Below are 15,601 nucleotides of genomic sequence, written 5' to 3'. Positions count from 1 at the left end.
GTCCGGCTCAGGACGATGAGACTGTACTTTTCCCTCACAACTACAAGGCCAGCCTGAGTTTTCTAAATACAGAGAGCCTACATCTCCCCACTGAGTTACAAGCCCGCGGGTGGCTCAGTGAACGAGTAGTTTCTGGATCTGACATGAAAGTTCCCATTTGAATGTGTGTTGTCTGGCTTCTTTGGATTTGTTTTTCTTGCTATTACAGCCCTGAGAGATTCCTAGTGGTGTTTCTGTGGAGGCAAAGTGCTGGGGCTTTAAGACCCTCTGGGTCCTGCCTTCATTCCCCCTTCAAGACTCACTAGCTACAAGAGCCACACAGCATCTTCCTGACCTCTGAGACCCAAGGAGCCCGCTCCCATTATTGAGGCCAGACTTTGTCCGGGATCCTGAGCTAGTCCGACCTCACATGCTGTGAAGACACTAGCCAGGCAGGACCTCACCTGCTGCCTCTGGTTGAAGGGACCTGTAGATGGGACTGCCTGCATTACTGCTCTTCTGGGAGGGGCTCTTGGCTGTTTGGGAGTGACTGCTGAGCCTTCTGGAAGTCGGGGGTGGGGGGGTGGGGACCATGATTCTCTTTGTTCTGCGGAGGAGGGAGCTCGGATTTGGTAGTCTTTTGTTTACTCATAGTCATGGCAGTACAAGATGGAGCTGGGGTTGCATGTGCCCAGGATCCCTCGTAATGTCCTCCCTGGAGTGCATAGATCTTTTTGCCCTTCTGTATTTCCCATGGCCTCTCCAACTGTCCCCAAGACTCAGCCTGCATCCTTTGGTTCTGTCTGGATCTCTTTGCTGTCTTGAGTTATGTGTCACCTCCTTACTCCTGGCCTGCCCCGGTACCTGTGTTTTCTGTACCCATGTTTTCTGTACCCATCTCTCTAGGTGAGACACTAGGTAACTGGAACATGTCCAGCTGGAGGATGGCTGGCAGAACCTGGCCTGGGGCAGCCACATCACAGACTCCGAACACAGCGCCTTGAAAGAAAGGTTTGTTGATATTCCCCGAGGCTGGGTTCCACGTGTCTGGGCACAGGGGGATCCAGCGCCCTCCCCACCTCCAGGTCTTTGGCTGGTCAGCATTTCAAATGATATTGTTTCATATTAAATTATTTCAAATTCCATGGACCCTGGTTTCACAATCAAATAATTTGATCTTGTTTACAAATGGAATTTTTATTTTTTGACGGTTTCTAGCTTTGCTAGGCTGGATGGTCAGTGGAAGTGTGTCCTCTCATGCCCTCCAACCCATCTCTGTTACCTTCCCTGGGACATCTTGGAGTCCGGGAATTGTCCTGGAGGTGGGAGGCCAGTGAGGAGGATGGTTGTCCTTAAGTGTCCTGTGGGGAGGTGACTTCACTAGGGATTCAGTGACCAGGGCTTTCTCGGCCTTATTGCCCTTTTCCACCTTTTAGCTACGATCATGAGAAACCTCACAAATAATGGGATTGTAAGGAATGCTTGGCATCCATCATCCCAATGGCCCAGCCTTTGCACTAAGAAGCTAAGGCACATGACCCTAAGTCCCGTCTCAGGTGCTCATGCTCCCTCTGTGGGATTATTCCTTTCTTCTGACATCCTTGATCACCTGGAATCCTACCCGGGCCCCTCAAAGCCTTGGGGGATGATGACCCAGATGTGAAAGATGTGATCTCTAGAGACCTGGGTTATGTATAGGGATGGGAAGTGGAGAGGATTGGAGGCTCCAGAAGCAGTGGTGGCTAAGCCATAGATGAGGCAGGTTGACCGGGGCCAGGCTGAGGAAGGCTGGTAGTACTGGTAGGCTGAGGAGGATTGTTTGCTGTAGACAGGACCACGTTGGACAGACGCTGTCAGATCCCATCTGAAACAGATAAGAATATTTAACTAGTGTAAATATTTTAACCCATGAGCTGGATTTCGGGCTCTCCCTCTGAGTCTCTTTGTTGCCTGGGATGCTGTGTCTGCCAAGGTTCTCTGGAGAAACAGTCAATAAAAGGATACGTTTGTATCAGAAGATGGCTGACTTGTGCAGTGGCCAAGTGGGAGCCCAGGAAGAATAGAGAGGTTATCTGGAGCCCGAGTCTCAGGGAGGTCTAGCTCACCCCCAAGTTTACATGATGAAACCCCAACTTTCTGGCACAGACTATCAGGAAGTGGGGTCCTTTGGGAGGCAATAAGGTCATGAAGGTGGAACCCCCCTGGATAGATTAGTACCTTTATAGAAACAAAATGTCTGTTTCTTCCTCTGTCTGACAGGATCTCATGTGGTCCAGGCTAGCCTCAAACTTAATATGGAGCTGAGGGTAATCACGAGCTTCTGATCCTCCTGCCTCTACCTCCTGAGTGCTGGGATTGCAGACACAATCACCACACTTTGTTTATGTGGCCCTGGGGACTGAGTCCAGGGCTCTGTGCATGCTAGGAAAGCTCTCTGCCAACTGAATGGCAACTCTGGTGTGTTCTCTCTCTTGCACACTGCTCTCCCTTTCTCTCCCCTTGAACCCCTCTCTTCTTGCTTTGTCAGGACACTGGGCAGCCAGTGCTTGGCAAACCAAGGAGTAGTCTTTTACCAGACCAAACTGGCAGCACCTGAATCTTAGACTTTTATCCTAAGACACTGAGATTTCAGTTCAAGCTCAGGCAGGGAACATCTAGATGTCTGAGCACAAAGCCATTTGGTAGGAGGGAGGATCCTCTAGTACTGGGAAGTGGGTCTGCTCTTTGTTCTCTCCAGGCTATCAACTGATGGGATGAGGCTCACCTATAGATCTGGGAGGGAAAACCGCTCTCTTAGTCAATCCATTCCCATGCTAATCCCACGCTCAAATACCTGCACAGAAACACTCAGAGTAACATATGCTCATATGCTCTTTATTTAGCTTCAAGGCCCTGCAAATAGAAACCCAGACTTGATCAGATCTCTGTGAGTTCGAGGACAGCCTGGTCTACAGAGCAAGATTCAGGACAGGCAACAAAACTACACAGAGAAACCTTGTCTTGAAAAAAAACAAAAAACAAAAACAACAAAAAAAAAAAAAAAGGGAAGGAAGGAAGGAAGGAAGGAAGGAAGGAAGGAAGAAAGAAAGAAAGAAAGAAAGAAGCCCAGACTTGATCATCAGAAGACAGGCATCCTTCTCATGAGACATTTGAGGAGCCTCTTTTCTAAAATTTTCTCTAAGTGAGTCATGATGGGGTGGCAAGAGGCATCACCGCCTCCTGGCTGAGTGGATGGATGACCTGGGTCAGCCTTGCTAGCATCCCTGCTGGGATTGACTCAGAAGGGTGTCTGGCTGTTTCCACAAGGCAGATTGGAACTGAACTGCTGAGGGGTCACAGTGAGAAGCCTGGTTCTGCAGGCTTCTCTGCAGGGATCCCCCAGACTGGTGTTGGGGGGCAGACTCAAGAAAACCCCAGAGAAAGTAATGTCATCAACTGCTCTAGGCTTAGGGCAGGCACTTTAGTCTATAGAGTACCCTGTGTGGTGATGCAGGTCAAAGCTTGCTGAAGTACCATTTCCCCAAGTCACCTGGAGTTGTCCCAGAGCCTGGTGCTCCCTACTGCATCACCATAGTCTTTGTGGGTTCATGTGTTCTCTCAAGTCTGCTGTCACATTAGATGCTAGAACCATGTGTGACTACAGTCCTCTAACTTAAATATCCACAGGGGCTCTTAGCCACCAAAATATCTAGACTGGAATTGCTTGCAGCTGTGATGCTCAGAACAGGCAGCAGTTTGAGGGAAATGGGACCCTCATCCATGTCATGTCAATGGAAGTTCAGATCCAGACAAGTTAAACACACACACACACACACACACACACACACACACACACACACACACACACAGTGTGGCTGGTATAGTGTGCATACAAATGGTGGGGGCACACAGATCTGGGTTTGTGTTCACATGCAAGGTGCATCTGCATGTCCCAGAATGAATGGGTCTCTAAATTAGCACAGGGGAGAAAGCAATAGGTGGGACAATGTATGGTCTATTTGCTGGGTTAAACACAAACAAAATAGACAGCGGTACATGCTTCTGAAAGACCAGACAATGACTGGTCATCATCAAACAAACAAAACACAAAGAATCCCTCCCTGAGTACCCTATATAGTTAGTTCAGTGAATCCTCAGGAGGCCCCAGGAGATCGGTCCCTGAGTACCCTATATAGTTAGTTCAGTGAATCCTCAGCAGGCCCCAGGAGATCGGTGCTATCATTTCTACCCACTTTGTGGGTAAAGAAACTGAGGATCAAGGAGGTGATGGACATGCCTAGGCAGTAGAGGTGGTCTGTGATGAAGTGGGATATAGATCTTGTCTTCTAATTGATGGTGAGGACATGGGCTCTGCAATGAGAGGGCTGAATAAGGCTGAGACAGGAACTCATTTTCTTTAAAAAGTTTTTGTTTGTGTGTATGAAACATGCATGTGTGTTCATGTATGTAAGTAGGGTCAGAAGGTATATGTATGTCACAGTGTGCATGAAGAGGTCTGAGGATAACCTCAGGTGTTTGTCTTCACTCTGCAACTTGTTTTTGAATCAGGGTCTCTCTTGTTTTATTCCATGTAATGTCTCTTCCCGGCTAGCTGGCTTATGACCTTCAGGGGGGTCTTCTGTCTCAGCTGCCTACCTTATCAAAGGATACAGGGATTACAGATAATACCTCCCTGACATCTGGCTTTTACAGGTTGCCAGCTGGTATGGCAGATATTTTAATCTGCCCACCCATCTTCCTGGCTCTCATTTTATGTGTGTGCACATGCATGCATGTGAGTGTGTGTGAATGCATGTGGAGGCTAGCAGAAAACCTTGAATGCTATCACCTACCTACCTTCCTTCCCTCCTTCCCCCCCCCCTTCATTGTGATAGCTAGCCAGTGAGCCCCAGCATTTTACCAGCTGAGCTATCTCCCAGGCCTCTTTTTCTTCTCTGTCTTTCCCCAGCCTCTTCGTTCTCTCCCTGAGTACTTATTTGAGTATTTTAGAAACTGCTAACAGAAGCTCCCTGGATAAGGACAATGAACTTTGGATTCCTTTGCTTTGTTTTACTACATTTCAAAGTAAACATGCTGTCATGTTTTAAAAATCTTCTCCCTATCCAAAGGGGAGAACATGGAGCCTGCAGGAAGTCAGTGGAAGAAGTAATAAGGATGCTGTAAAAGTGTTCCTGAGTCTTGGTGAGATACATTGGTATTTATTCATGGACACCGGCTCTGTGTGCTGTGATTTGGAAAACAGTATGTTAGAGCTAGAGAATCCTAATCCGGGTCTAATTCAGGTCCTCGTATCAGAGGTGGATGCCTGAGGCAGAGGGACAGGCTTGCACTTGCTCCAGATCCCACTTGGCTGCCCTGGCTCTAAGCTGGGAAAGACCAGAATGGCCTCTGACTCCTGCGTTGTGGCTGCAGGGCTACCAAAGTCAAAACTGTCCAAGGAACTATATTTAGTCCAGGACAGAACTCAAGGGCCACCTGGCAGCAGAAGTGTCCCCCTAAAAGCCTGGCACACAGATCACCTCTTTATTCTCCTCTTCCCATCTCCAAGTCTGCTCTCCAGCTCATGCCCACTACTCTTTAACTTGCCTGACTGTTGAGAATGATGTTGCCATTGGTGACTGCAGGTATCCGGGCAGCCAGTGCAGAAAGGCCACTTAAGGCTTCAGTGAGTGCCATGGCTTTCACAGGAGACCGAGGAGCTGGCATGGTGTGGGCTTGAGGGCTGGGGCTGATTAGTTCCAGGACTTATTTAAGGGAGTGGCCAGGTGGCTGGCTACAGATGAATAGCCAAAGCCTTAAGACAGTACCCCCGTCTCCCAGGGAATTCTCTCGTCCCAGGTTCAGTTTAGGGGGTGGGGTGGGGGAACAGGGACTTCTGCCCTGTCTCCAAGGGAACCAGTTTACTCATCCCCTCTCTGGCCAGTTTCCTCATGGTGGTTCTGGGATATGGTGGGTTCAAGCCTCTTACTGGCTGGTGACCTTGATCCTAGTCCCTTAGAATGTCCACAGTGCTGGGACCCATAATGACCAAGCCCTGTTTCACAGATCTGTTGAGAGGCCACAGAGGCAGAGCAGTCTACCGGAAAGCCCCTACACGAGTCGGGCCTTTCGAACTCTGTCACAGCGGCTTCTCAGGGCCTACCCCACTCTTGATACCTTTCACTTGTAAAGGGCCTTCTAGGTCCCCAAGCTCCAGTCTTGATGTCTCTGAACGTAGTCTACTACCTTCTACCTTTCAAAAGAGGCATTGACATAGAGGGCCCAACACTCAGTGACCAATTGGTCAAAATACCTTCAAGAGTATTCCCATGACTGACCTGGCCACGGGTGATAGGCCAGGTGTAGACATAGGCTGGTCATCTCAGTTTTTGTCCTCAGTTTACAGTAAAGTCACAACCTCCTGAGGATGATCCATCAGGGCACGGACAGGGTTGTGGGTGAAGATTCAGAACTGGCATACTTCATGTGGAAGCATCCATCTTCTCCAGGTGACTGGGCTATGACCCGGACCTGAGGGTGGCAGTGCAGGGGAGTGGTTAGACACACACAGCTGTTTCTCCAATGCCTTCTCACTCACCTTTTGGGGTCAATGACAGAAACTCAGCTCAGATGGCCTACAGGTAGTTCTTGTGATCGAAGAGTTCAAGGTCAGCTGGACCCAGCTCCAGCATCATCCCCAACACTGTCCAGGGTACTGAGTGTCAGTTTCTCCCTGGGTCCCCTTGTCATGTGGGAGGCTGCGCTAGCCCAGCTTCTCCAGAGAAACTGCACATGCCTTTGTGTATGGCAACAGTTGGCTCCCAAAGAAGTGAAGTTACTGTGGAGAGTTATCAGGAGAGCTGGAGTTCTTGCAGACCCTAGAGGGGAGGCGTTGGGGACTAGAAGGAGTATCTATTAGATGTGTGAGTCACTCCCAAATGCCTATACTAAGACTCCCAAACTCTATTACAGAGGTCTGTGAAGGTGTGTGTGTGTGTGAGTCTTGGATGGGACTAGAGTCTCAGAAGAGGCAGGAGAGCCCTCTCTCACTGCTGGGCTCCGTCCATACACCAGGTTCGTCATCTAAGCTCAGCCTCGTGGATTTCCTCCATTTCCTGGCAGAGCTGGTGTCAGCCCTAGGTTCCTCCTGCCAGTTCAATAGCCTCAGCTCTGCTCCATCATCATTCCATTCTCAGTTGGCCCCACTGTACTTCTTGTCCACTCCTGAGTTAGTCACAACCTCCCAAGGGGAAGGTTTCCTAGCGGGTCACCTGTCCAGTCAGCACACCCGTGGACTCACCTCTCCAGAACCACGTGGACACTCTGGGGAAGGGGTACTGAGCTGGCCTACATAACATGGGTATCTACCCTGCTGTGAGAAGGGGTCCGCATGAAAGGGGGTTTTGGAGGAAGAGTGCAGAAGGGCCCATGCTGTGGATGTTATGGAGATGACGAGGGCGCGGCTGCAGCTTAGTCCACCTTCCCTCTCCCATCTGTAACCCTGTCTCCATGCTGGTTTCTTCTTCAGCCTTCCAGTGTCTCCTGGGGTGGTGGCTTGCCTCTACACTAACACTATCATAACTCCACCAACCACAGGTCTCATGCCTGCCCTGGACTGACCCCTTGGGAATTTTTCAGCTGGTTTTGTGAAACACACCTCAGTCTGGAAACAAACTTCGACTTCCTGTCATGGGGTTCCCTCAATGTGCCTCTTTACAGACTATGGAGGGGAAGCCATTCCTGGGTTGAAAACTGCCCCTCCCCACAGAGTCCTTCCCAGTCTAGGTGGTAGCCATGTTTATTGTGCCTACAGGGTTAGCTTGCCCTGACCAGGAGGTAGGCAACAGGCTTCATCATATCTGATACTTAGGGTAGCCTGGTAGTGAGTAAGCCTCATGCTTCTTGGGTGCCATGGAGGGCCTTAAAAGACATCTTGCATTGCTCTAGAGAGACTTTAGGATGTCACCACAGAGCACTGCTTCTAGACAGTTTTCCCTCTGGGACAGCAGGTATGTGGATCTGTGCCTGTGTGAGGTTGCAGTGGTCCACAGCCTGTTTCAGAGTTCTAAGTCTCTGGTCATAGAAAGCTTTGGGGACATTCTTGACCCTTTGTCAGTCAGTGCCTTCTCTTTCCTTTCCAGACCCTTAGGTCTCCACTTGAAGGAAAGCAGGCACTGAGAGACATTAGAGGCTGAACGTGGTGCATGTATGTAAAGGAGTCTCCACTACCCTGGCCCTCAATTTCCAGGTGTGTGAGATTGCAGGACATGGCAGGCAGGAGCAGCTTGGACATGACCAAAAGCTGTCCAGTAAACAAAGCCAAGAGATGGATTGAAAAGGGAAACAGGTTATAGGGAGGCAGTTCACAAAGGCCACACAGGTTGGGGTGGACTCAGGGAACAGATTGAAAGGCTTAAATCGGGTCTTCCAGGACTGCTCAGGGTGATGGGTACCCACAGTTCCTCTGGGTCCTGTAGTTGGAAAAGTTCAGGGTTAAACTACCCTCCGTCATGTATGTTTCCTCTCTTGCCTCTTCTGTTTCCACACTAGCCTCCCTCCTGCCCCTCACTGATACCAGCCAGTTTGCAGACTGGGACTTGTATGCATATGAGCACCAAACATTCTTGTTTTTGTTTTTCAAGACAGGGTTTCTCTGTGTAGCTTTGGAGCCTGTCTTGGAACTCACTCTGTAGCCCAGGCTGGCCTCGAACTCAAAGAGATCCGCCTGCCTCTGCCTCCTGAGTACTGGATTAAAGGCGTGCGCCACCACTGCCTGGCTATACATTCTTAAAGAGTTGTGTTGTCACTGTAGACAGCATCACCTTCCCTGTGCACGTGGTCCATGGCCAGTCACTACCAGACAAGACCCCCCACCCCTTCCCATACTCCTGTTTTGCCAGGGCCCAAGTCACCATCTAAACACTGTCTCCATTTCTGGAAAATAATAGTACCATTCAGCAAGGCCAGCCCCCAGCTGGCTCTGTCCACATTTGAGATTCAACCATGGTGCTCTGTGAATCTTCTTCTGCTTCAAGTCCCCAGGAGTCTTGCAAAGCCTCAGATAAATTGTGGGGAAAGGCACTCTTCAGACAGCTTGAACCAGATTGCACATTTCAGTAAGTTTTGTGACTAGACCCAAGAGAGAGTTAGTGGTCAGTCTCTTCACCTATACTTGCAGACTGTGGGGAAGCTGAAGTACAAAGAGCAGGGGGAGATGGTGACTTTCAACACATGTAGCTGGAGGATCAGGGCTTTCTGTGTCTGTGAGCTAGGGCGTAAGTGTGAGATGAATCTATGTGCATGTGTGTGCATATCACACACAGGGAATGGGAAGCAACCATCCCCAGTTCACATGCTAATAGAACTAGAGTGGTTATTTCCTGGCTGGGGTGGTAGGTCTGTGATGGGGCAGGAAGATCTTGGCCTGGCCCGCTATGGGGGACAAGAATGGAGAGGAATATAGTCAAATTTCTCAGGGCAGAGGAGGGACAGTGGTGAGGGAACTGAATTTTTCCATGATGACATGTGCCTAGGTATGCAGTAGGAGACCTGGCCTGACCCTGTCTGTACATGACAACAGACAGAGCATAAGAGTCTTCAAAGGTCCAGGAGAAGTAGCCTCACCTTACTCTGCCACTGGTTGTTCCCCAAACCACATCACTATATCTCTCTGGGACCCCACTGCCAATCTGTAAAGTGGGGAGAATGGTGCCCTATCTGCTACCCCCATGCTGTTGGATGAGTGCTGCCATGCTCTGGAGATGACTGATTGACTGCCCACAAATCCTGGAGGGCCAGGCGATCCCCAGCATTTTAGAAGTCCACACATAAGGAGGGCATTATAGGGACTGTGCTGACCCCCACTGACAAGGAGGGCATTATAGGGACTGTGCTGACCCCCCCTGACCCTAGCTGCAGCAGACTCTGAGAGAAAGCTCTTCAAAGGGAAGCCTGGGGTGCAGCTGGAATTGGGGTGCAGCTGGAATTGGGGGTGGGGAGGAGGAGGAGGAAGACTCTCTCAGGAGGCTGATGCGGGTGGAGACAGGGCTCAGAAATGACAGGAACAAGGTGACAGGCAACCTAGGCAGGCACCAAGTCAAGCCTTTTTTGATGTAGAAGCTCACTGCTCCCCAGAGGCACTGAACATTCTCATGCTTAGCCCAAGGGGAGGAATCCAAGAATGAGCTGAGTCCCAAGTTGTCTCACCCCACACCTTGGCTCAGCAGGGTCCATGTATTTCCAGCATGAAAAGGAGATAGGAACGGTCCTGGGATGGCAGCCACCATTTGGATAAGAAAGAAATAGGGGAACACCACCCCAGTGCGGTGTAGGATAGGTACTCCTTTGTGTGAATAGTCGATGCCCTCTGTCTACATAGCTGTCATGCAAGCATCTGGCAGAGCGGGCTGTGCGGATACGCAGTGTATTAGTCTTCTTGACTACAGCGAGTGAACTCTGAAAGCGAGGCTTTCAGTTTTTTTTCATTTCTGCAGAGGCCTCCGGGTCTTTGTTCCCTAAACAAGGACACTGGTGCTGGGCACAGGCCAGGGCAGGCTAGAGGACTTCTGCTGCAGTGTGCCTCTTCCCACACAACACTGCTGGCTCAGCAAGGCGGTGGTGGTACCATAACGTGGGGGCTAAGGACTTGGGTGACATGGGTGTGTGGGGTATTAACTGTCCCCAAAGCTTCTATGCTAAGGAGGAGAGCCTGCTTTCCTCTTTTTTGAGTCCCAGTGTTCCTCACCTGTGGTGAAGGGTGCTTGCAAGCCAGCAAAGAAAGACCCTAAGACAGGTCCAGCTGGCTGATTGGAAAAACATTGAGCCCTATGTGTGGGGTAAATAGAGAAAGTCTTTCCCGTCTCAGGTAGTGCTGGTGATTTGGGGAGGGAAGGAAGACAGTACCCTCCCCTCAGGTCAGGGGTCACAGAATTCTAGAGGCTGGGAGTTGAACGCTTCCTGGAGGCAGCGGCTTTTTAGCTGGTGGAGGAAGGTTCTGGGTCAACATGATTTAGGGAGATATATTTTGTGTTTACGAGATAGAGTATTGCTATGTAGCCCAGGTTGATTTCAAACTTGTGATACCCCACCCTTTGCCTCAACCTCCTGAGCACTGGGGTTATAGGTATGCACAGGATTTGTTTTTCCATCAAGTAATTCTGGCCCAAATGAATGTTTGGGAGGTATCAGCCCTAGGCTCTCATTTGTTACCCTTTTTTCCCCATGTAAAACTTCCTGCTACAGAGCCCAGGAATGGTGAGAGAGAGTCCATTTTCATCTGCCCTCTCCCCTGGGCACTGTCAGACATTTATATCTGTATTTCTTTTTGTCCACTCATCCTTCCTGGGACAGTATTCCACTGGACAACCCTGCACAAGGCCAGGTCTCCAGTCCTAATATAAAGCACAGCAGACCATGCTCTCCATGGAAGCCATGTCCTCCTGACATGCTTTCCTGTCTGCTGTGCTGCCCATCCCGGTGCCCCAAAGGCATCTTAGCTTCGCCAGAAGTGCTGAACAAAAATCAGGAGCAAAATCTCCAAATATTTTTACGCACACAAACCCCATCCTATACCCATCATCAGGAGGCTTGTCTTTTCCTTCCTTCCTTCCTTCCTTCCTTCCTTCCTTCCTTCCTTCCTTCCTTCCTTCTTTCCTTCCTCTCTTGTTCTTTTCTTTTCTTTCTTTCTTTCTTTCTTTCTTCTTCTTTCTTTCTTTCTTTCTTTCTTTCTTTCTTTCTTTCTTTCTTTTTTTTTTTTTTTTGGTGTGTATATGATGTAAACAGATACATCATAGTGGCTTTCTCTCCAAACTTCTGGATGTGACAAGTCAGTTCAGGGACACCTTAAATCCTAAGGTTCTGTCTATACCTGGGTCATGAAAAATGGCGGAGGGGTCCTCAGTAATATCATAGTGCAATCAGGCCGCTGCCTGAGAGCAATCTGCTGTAGAGTACAGGGATACCCTGCAGAGGGGACCAAAACATGACAGTCTCCATGCCGTGGGCCTCTCCCACACTGCCATCGTGCAATCCATTCATCTGGCTTGTCTACAGTTGTCCTTGTAAGGATCAGCACAATCATCTACATAGCTATCAATGGATACCGGACAGCTGGTACAATCGACCCTCTGAAGCTGGGACCATGTTGCTTCTCCTAGTGAAGCTGCCTGCATCTCAGCCCTCCTCTTCCTTGCTGTTGAAGAGGCAACAAAAATCTATCTTCCTCTCTTGGATTCAGTTGAGAGATTATTCCTAAAAAGCAGCATTGAACATTTATTTTTTTTTTTGCGTTCTGAAAGTGAGAAAATTACTTGCTAAGAACACACAAATTATTATTTTTTTCTATATTGCTCATTTATCCATGTAAGATTGCTAGAAAAGCTATCTCAGGGGAAAAAAGAAGCTGCAGGATGAGATGAATATTAGGACTACCTTTCCCTCCACTGTGGTAATGGAGCCTTAGTGAAAACAGCCTAAGGTCATTCTATTTGTTACACTTTAGTTAAATGGGACTATTTTACACCAAACAAAAACCCACAGTCCCTTGGCTTAAAAAAAAAAAATCAGCCAACTTTTGTCTCAAATAGATGAGGATTCTAATTTTATCTGTGTTCAACAAACAGGTTTTAAAAAACAACAACAATGCACACACACACACACACACACACACACACACAAATGAAACTGTTTACTTTTTCACCCTGCAAAGCTTTGCGCAGCAGAAGGAAATAGAATCATGTAAAGCAGGGATTTCTGTGCATATGAAGCAGCCAGGTCCCTTCCATCCATCTGCACAGAAATCAGTTACTTTTATGTGTTGATTTAATAAGAAATTATTGTATTTTGGCTTTATTTTTCCAGTCTATTAGGAATAAAAGAAAAATAAATAAATAAAAAGAATGTGAGGGAAAGACAAACTGTAGCTCCTATCCCTCCACTTTCAGTTTTTTTGCTTTAAAATTTATCTTTCCTTGTTTTTTGTTAAAAATGTACAAAATATATATTTTAAAATATCAAAAATTATAAATTTTGAGCATGAAAAAAATCTTACATCTACAACACATTTCCCCAGAAATATTAAAACATGCCGCCTGCTTTTGTTCTACTTGAATAAAATGTCATTTTCTTTTCATATCTTCCGAAGTGTTCAGACTGACGTATGGATATGAAAAAGCCCTACAGAGGATTTCGGACAATATTGGAAAAGTGTAAACAGCCAATATGTAAAATTTCCACGAAAGCGTTCCTCCTCGATTCACATTAATTTTTAAGGCATTTGGCAATCTTGAAACGGTGAGCTTGGCTGGTGGGCACCATGGTGCGGTGATCCCCAGGGGTGCGAAGGAAGCAAACAGAGGACTTCTTTCTACCCCCTGGAGATCTGCTCGGCCTGGCTCCCCAGCGTACCCTCCGCTGTCCCAGGGCTAGCTAGAGTTTTCGTTCTGTGAAACTCACGGAGAAAGCTGTGGACAGACCCTCGGAGGAGGTGGACCATGCGTGGCCTGCAGCCGGGGACTTGTGTAAAATCCACTTGTTAGTGTGTTCGGACCCGCAGACCCCAGCGCTGCAGCCGCTGAGCGAGCGCGCAGCCTTGCCACCTGATGTCGGAAGTTCACTTCTCGGTTTGAGTACCTTTTTTTTTTTTTTTTTAAATTTGCCTTGACCCAGTTCTAATCGGTCCAGACTTGGAGTTTCAGAGCATGGGCATACTGCTGGGCCACGTTCTCAGACCCCACTCACGGACTCCCAGGCAATTGTGGCCAAGGTAGCCAGCTCAGCGAAAGATTTTGGGAACTGCAGATGATGGCCCGCAGGGCTACTACCTTTTAGCTTTCATTGTTCCCGGGGCTCAAGGCCACCGGCAGGAGCTGCTCCGTGTAGGGTTAAGACTTTTTGCTTCTGTGTCCTAGCGCCCCATACCTCAGCCTACCTTGCACGCGTAGAGCGCGCTGGCGGCTTTGGTCGCATCGGTCAAGCCTAGGAAGGGGGTCCCCAGGGCCTGTGGGCTCCGAGCATGAGTCCGCAGGCGACATTCGGAAAAGGATGCGGAGGGCAAAGCGGGCACGACTGGCTCCCAGACCTGAAGCTCGCAGCGGCCACACTGATGAGCCCTCCCGGGGTGCGCGGGACCACCCACGCCGCAGCCGACGTGGGAACTCGGCGGTCACACAGGCCTCCGCGGGGTCGCGGGCTTTGATTGTCCATAGCACGTTGCCAGGGCACTACTGCCGGAGTCACTCACTGCCTTGCGTAGAGAGATCCCCAATGTCCGCACCCCCAAGCCTGCCCTCCTGGATGGACCCCGCGGCGCCAGGCACCAGAGGGGTGTTGGGCTCTGAGGGCCCAGGGCACAGTTCCAAAGGCCAGAAAATGGAAACTGAGAAAAGAATCCCCAAATCCGGCCGGGCCGCAAGCCCACCGGCTTACATAAAGCCTCAGGAACCCGCCCGCCCGCGGCCTCCAGGCCTGAGGGGAACAATCACGGAGCGCCTGGGCAGGCTGTCCTGGGGTTGGCACTGCCACCGACCCCCTGACCAAGGGCCTGGAGTGACCCAGGGAGGGGGCAGGGGTCTCGGCCTCTTCCCATCCTCTGCTCGGAGAAACGTTTAACTGGCCTTTAATCACATTAGCAGCCGGCCCCAATTAGGGACAAGGGAGGGGGAGGCAGGAGGAAACTGCCGGCCGTGTCACTCGAGGATAAAGATCCTTTCATGTCCTTGCCCTGGCCTCGGGCAATGCGGCGGGCCACCACCCCAGGCCTTTGATGGCCGGCGCCTGGCCGCCGCCGCCTTCTTTGCCCTCTGCGCCCCACAGTGTGCCATCGCTCTCCAGGTCCGAAGTGAGTGCGCCGGGTCTTCCCACAGCCTTGCCCTCGAGTCGGAAGGAGGCCTGGCAGAGCACAGGCAGGTGCTCCAGGGGGCAGCCAAGCTCACAGAGCTGTGGACACTGCACCTGCCCTTCGGAGGCCCAGGCTGGCCAGACCCTGCTAAGGGTCTGCTTAAGGAGTGGTTCCCAGGGAGGGTGACCCACTGTCACGGACCTCCCAGGCAGGGTTACCTGGGACCTCTTGAACTCCCTAGTGAGAGTGGAGACGACGACACAGCCCTGAGTAAGACAATAGCAGTTCCTGTTAAAGTCCTGATCAGGTCCAGGCCCTGTACCACTATAGCCAGCTGTCCCGGGAACCCTTCAGGTTCCTGCGTCCTCCCAGGCACATCAGTGACTCAGGGACCGGGACACTGAGCGGGCCATGCGTCCTGTCGAGGGAGTCGCCTTGCGCACAGGCTCAGGCCCTAGGCGCTGCCTGGTGCTGCTTACCTTGCTTGGGCAGACTTGGTGCCGGGCATGCTCTGGACTGGACCGGGCCGGGGTCGGGCGAGGACAGCGGCCTCCCGCGCCGCCGGAATGCTGATGCTGCTGGCGGCTGGGGACTCGTGGTGACCGCCCAGGACCCCCGCCCCATCGCGGCAGCTGCAGCCCGGAGCCGCGTGACCCCAGCCGCGACCTCCCTGCACTAGGCTGTTTGTCCGCACACAAAAGGGAACACTCATATTTTTCTTTTCGCAACCCAGACTTCACACCCATCCATCTCCCCACTCCCCCCGCCGAGTTACCCCCCACCTCACACACACTAGGCTGAGAACCT

The 15,601-nt window shown here is 50.4% G+C and overlaps 1 long non-coding RNA gene across 1 annotated transcript; it reads right to left on the bottom strand.

Annotated features, from left to right (window-relative positions):
• Nucleotides 1-1,212: 1,212 nt before the first annotated feature.
• Nucleotides 1,213-15,376, bottom strand: LOC118595118. Its single transcript, XR_004946476.1, has 3 exons — nt 15,274-15,376; nt 6,297-6,489; nt 1,213-1,843 (listed from the first exon to the last, which is right to left on the bottom strand). It is a non-coding gene; the product is annotated as an uncharacterized LOC118595118 (long non-coding RNA).
• Between the last annotated feature and the right edge of the window lie 225 nt (nt 15,377-15,601).

This window comes from Onychomys torridus, chromosome 14 (genome assembly GCF_903995425.1).
Source record: "Onychomys torridus chromosome 14, mOncTor1.1, whole genome shotgun sequence".
Lineage (NCBI taxonomy): Eukaryota > Metazoa > Chordata > Mammalia > Rodentia > Cricetidae > Onychomys > Onychomys torridus.
The sequence above is the reverse complement of the archived record's forward strand: the minus strand, read 5'-3'. Positions and strand labels throughout refer to the sequence as shown.